We start from the raw sequence: 5,514 nt of genomic DNA, 5'->3' as shown, positions 1-5,514 counted from the left end.
TGGATTTTTTATCAAAAATGTAACAAATTCTAAAGACATTTGCGGGAATAATAGTTGTTTAATTCATCTGTTTATTTATAATTCAAAAATAAAACTAACAAAAAGAACACAAAAAATTTCTTCCATTAATTTTTAATTTTTTTAGGTAGTCTCGCAAAGTATCTCACAGAATTTTATTGATTGCAAGACACCAACTTGTTTAAATAATTAAACATTAAAAAAAACTACAAAATTTCCTTAAAAATGACCTTGAAAAGAAGGTTTTTCTTTCTTAAATTTATCTTCGAATTATAACTTGCGAATTTTTTCTTAGAAAAAAATATTTCTTGTGAAATTTACATGAAGAAAGATTTAAACGGACAGCCAATTGTTGTGTGAATAAAAAATAATGCAGAAAAGTTTACAAAGTTTAATTAAATATGTTTAAGAAAAAAAGATGACAGAACAAAAAGCTTATTTCATTCTGCAGCGTCTTAAGTACTTGGAGCGAGTATTGGTCAACGTTTCAACCGGTTGTTCGTCCTGTGCCTCACCTTCATCAGTGGTACTTGTGACGACAGTTCCATTGTCGTCATCGTTATCCATTTGGTCAACCACTGAAAAAAAATATATATATATAAATATATTCAAAAATTCATTGACATTTTTTGAAAAAATTACGTAAAATGTTATGTTTCTTCACAATAATGTTCTTTTCCAAACAAAGAACAAAAAGTTTTCGCATTTGTGCATAAATGTTTCTATAGCTACTGATGCCGGCTACTAATTCAGCATCATGTAAATCATCAAAATTGATGCACAGACAGCTCAGAACGATGTAAATGCATTGCTTCATTTTGTCGTGCACCTCGTCTAACTTTATCATCGCATTTGCAGCAGAAATTTTGCTTGAGTGATAGTTGACAGAGCCCGGTTTTTTCAAAATATTGCCTACGGTGTTTGCGAATGTGAGAATTGTGTACAATTGCGATGATGGATCAATTGATTCACCATGAAATAACATTTCAATTTGCTCTGCGCCCAATAAAAACTTTGGTCCAATACTATTCTCTATCTCTGCGGCGTGCATCAAAGAGGAATGCAAAATTTTAATTTGTTCTTGCACATTACGGATTTGAGGAAATTTATCTTCTTGTTTTGGGTGCACAAGTGTGTTGGAACCGAAGAAAAGCGATCCAGTTAAAAGAACTGAAGGTTCGGCATGCTTTAACCATAACAATTTCATGCAATCGTGCATCTACAAAATAAGAAAACAAACTAAGATTTCGAGCATCAAAAAAATATTAAAAACCTTACATGTTCAATCATCTCCTGATGATTTTGGCGCATGGCTTTCCATTCTGTGATGGGATTGTAACGTGTTCGGCGTATTGGTGGCATAACGCGTTTAAATTTAGCGAAAATATACAATAAATATTCCGGAGAACTTTAAAATAATAAAATATTCGACTGAATTTTTTTTTTAAATTTACCCTCTATGCCATTGAGGTTTGGTAAAATATATTGCAACAGTGGTCGGAACAATTTTGTTTTTTAATACTTATTGGTAGACAAATTTATAAAATTTTCAAACAATAATTTGTTAAGTGAAGAATGCCATTAGGTAATTTAATTAAATTGTTTTATTTTTTTGTCAACTTTGTATCTCTGATTTCGTCGAAAATTTTTTTTGTATTATTGATATTTAAATTATTGAAAAACAGTGAATATTCTAATTGACTTTGCAATCATATTTATAAAGCTTACCTTAATTTAAAAACGATTTTTCTATCTACTAAAGTATTTCTATTTACACAAGTAATCAAGTTAAGTGGAAAATTTTCTCGATTATTTTCAAATACAAGTTCAAGTTTAAAAATTAAAAACTAAAAATAACACGGACTCATTTTATTATTTCTGAAATTCTTAACAATTCTGAAGCCTATTGGAGTTGATAGAAGACAAAAAAAATATTCCACACGTATTTTGCGTTTGGATGGAACAAGTCAAATTATTTTTTTTAAAGAATTTTTGAAAAAGCTTTATTTTGCGCTATTTTAGGCACTTTTGCCAAAGAAATTTGTGAAATTAAGAGAAAAGCTGAAAATTATCAAAATTAATTAATTAAATAATAAATTAAAATAAACGTTTTTTGAAAGGCTTCAAATTTGTAATGAAAACTTAACAAAAACAACTCAAATAATGATAAGAAGCATAAATTAGAAGCACATTCTAATTAAAAAAATTGAAAATTTTGACAAAAATCGAGATGACTTGAGGGGCAAAAAAAAAACTTATTTAAAATTTTCAAAAATTCATAAAAAAATAATTTAACCTGCTACAGCCAAACAAAAAAATACGTATCGAGTATTTTTTTATTTATTTAGTCCTCTATCAACTCCAATAGGTTTCAGAATTGTTAAAAATTTTTTGAAATTATTTGTTGGATCGTGTAATTTAATGTGAAAATCGATAAATCCATCGTTAAATGTCCAAAAATAGCATAAAACAATTTTAATTATATTTTTTTCTCTTATCATCAAAACTACATGCAAAATAAAAGTTCTAAAATCATTATTCTGAAAAATAATGAAAAAAAAAATAAAATTGTTAGAAAATATTGTCTTTTTACTTAGTCCAAACTAAAAAGAAATTATAATCTTAGGATATACTGTTTTATTACATTATTTTTTTTAAGAATACGGAAAAAATGCGAAGAACAATAATATTTAATAACATGAAACATTTTTTCAATTTGCATCAGCCTTATTGAACTACAAATTATTTTGTTCCAAGCCCTTTCTCCTTCATCATAACACAAGGTAAATAAAAATACATTTTTTTCGCTTTCACAAAAACAAAACAAAAACTTATTTGCAGGACCTACAACAACTCATCTGTTTAAATTCTGTTAAATTTTGACAACGAAAATTTCAGAATGAACAAGAAGGCTTATAATTCAGAGAACTTGCCGGTTTTTCAATGCTGGCAGTAATTAAAAAAAGAACAAAAATTAAAAATAATCATCCAAGCATTCAAATCAGCACCAGTCAAATTAGTGCTTACTTCACGTGTTTGTTTCTAGCAGAAGATGAAGATTTATTATGATTTTTACACGACACGACTGCTTTTCCTCTATTTTTCGATGATTGATACAACGAAAAAGTGACTTAGAATTACATATCTCATGACTCTTTACATCCAATTCGCATCAATTTCGTGGGTGACTTGCGATATTTCCTATCTTTATCATGTGTTATCATTTTGTGGTTCAAAAATCGCTCATTTTTAATATTTTTAGCAATGAAAAGCAAATCTTTGTAGTAAATTCTGGGTAACCTATAGAAAGAAAATCACTTTTGTGCGCCTCATCATAGAAATTCCAAACTTTTAAGGTGCATTTGTCGTTAAGAACGTCTCTTTCAATTGATTAGATGCCCGCAAAATGGCATAAATTCATCTCTTAAGTTATTGATGCACCCGATATCATATTTGAGCCGTGCTAAAATCGATGATTCGACCACGTTTTAGCGCATCATCCCTATTAAATCTCTATGAAAATTTTGAATATGGCAATTTTCAACCTTTTTCGGTTCCTCAATGATTTTTCATCAATCATTTTTATAAAAATTTGTCGATAATGACATCAAGTTCGTTCATATTACAGTACGGATAAAGCAGAAATATCACAAGTCATCTTCGAAATTGATGCTGAGTCCTTGAAATTGTAATCCTAATCAGCAAGAAAGTGAAAAGTTCTTGAATGTGCGATAACATTTCAAGTTATATCCTCATCTTTCTCTTCAATCTAGCTAGTCGTGATCCATAAATATCAAAACATCAATTTACGGGAATTTGTCTGTTTTTTTGGTAGAGACTTTCCTTTAGCAAACTGTTGTCCAAGTATGTTCATTGATGACTCACAGCTTGCATCACGTCAAATTTTTCGTCCAAATGTTTTTTTTTGCGTAAAATTCTATTGAAAAATAAATACTTTTTTGAAGCCTTCATCGTGCGGAATGACGTCAAGGAGGAAAATGTCGATGTCACCAGAGAATCCCTGTGTTGCCTTCGCCAAGTAGTTCAAGTCAATTTTCTTCGCAATAAACGACTTGCACAAGTTCGATTTCATCCGGCAATGGAATATAGATAAGTTGATCGAGACGCTCGGGAAGCAAAATTGCAGGATCAATGATGTATAGTGAAAACGTTCTTCCATCCCATGCCATCCATTTCTATCAGAATTTGATTAATGACACGATCCGCTGCGGCGCCAGCATCTCCAACTTTTCGTCGCGAGATTTCGCAATGGAATCCAACTCGTCGAAGAACAATACGCAAGGCGATGCATTACGAGCTTTATCGAAGATGTCACGAATATTAGCTTCAGATTCACCGAACCACATGGTAAGCAACTTTAGACCTTTAGCACTGATAAAGTTGGCTTGACATTCGTTAGCAATTGCCTTTGTGAGCAAAGTTTTACCGCAACCCGGAGGTCCGTAGAACAAAATGCCACGCGTCGATGCATACCAAATTTCAAAAATTTGTCGGGAGGCTCGACAGGATCTTGAACGAGTTCTTGCAACTCTCGTTTAACATTCCCCAATCCGCCGATATCGTGCCATGTGGCATTCGGGACTTCGACAACAGTTTCACGCAACGCGAATGGCATACTCTTCGTCATGGTATAACGAAAGTTTTCCATCGAGACAGCAAGAGGCTTCAAGACTTCAGCATCGATTTGATCGTCTTCCAAATCGATCAAATCCATTTTTTCACGAATTTGTTGCAAAGCAGCTTCCGAGCACAAAGAAGCCAATTCAACGCCAACGACTCCGCAGCAATTTATTCCATATCGACGTCATCGCCCAAACGCATATTCTTCATATAAATGCGCAAAATCTCCAAACGTCCTGTAGCATCGGGAATTTCAATGTCGATTGCACGATCGAAACGTCCAAAACTAAGGATCAATTGAATTCGGGTGATTCGTTGCTGCCATCACGATAACATGAGAACTTTTCTTCATGCCATCCATCAACGTGAGCAATTGTGAAACAATACAGCGTTCGACTTTGCCATGCGTTTTTTCACGTGTCAGTGCAAAAGCATCAAGTTCGTCAATGAAAATAATTTCTGACAAATTTTTTTCCGCTTCTTCGAAGGCTGTACGCAAATTCCATTTAGATTCGCCTGCCAATTTTGACATGATTTCGGGACCGTTAATGAGGAAAAAGAAAGCGCCTGTTTCGTTAGCAGCAGCTCGAGGTGTTGAAGTCGAACAATGCGAACAAATCCGCAATTTTATGGTTTCTTCGGTGTCGATGAGACACACGACGCTTTTTGAAAGCTGAACTTGGCTTAATATTTGGCATCAATAAAAGTAATCGAGGTTTTTCATCATATAAATCACCTAAAATAGAACACACAATGATTTTTAAGGAGTTTCAGTAAATTTTTATGAAAAAAATTCACCTTTTTACACTGAAAAATGCTTGACTTGGAATACTTTGTGAAATTGATTTATTTATT

The 5,514-nt window shown here is 32.3% G+C and overlaps 1 pseudogene; it reads right to left on the bottom strand.

Moving 5' to 3' along the window:
- Positions 1-3,955: 3,955 nt before the first annotated feature.
- LOC134836518 (transitional endoplasmic reticulum ATPase TER94-like) lies at positions 3,956-5,206 on the bottom strand (annotated as a pseudogene).
- Positions 5,207-5,514: the final 308 nt, after the last annotated feature.

This window comes from Culicoides brevitarsis, unplaced genomic scaffold, assembly GCF_036172545.1.
Source record: "Culicoides brevitarsis isolate CSIRO-B50_1 unplaced genomic scaffold, AGI_CSIRO_Cbre_v1 contig_51, whole genome shotgun sequence".
Taxonomy (NCBI): Eukaryota; Metazoa; Arthropoda; class Insecta; order Diptera; family Ceratopogonidae; genus Culicoides; species Culicoides brevitarsis.
Note: the sequence above shows the minus strand (reverse complement) of the source record. Positions and strands in the feature narration are given on the sequence as shown.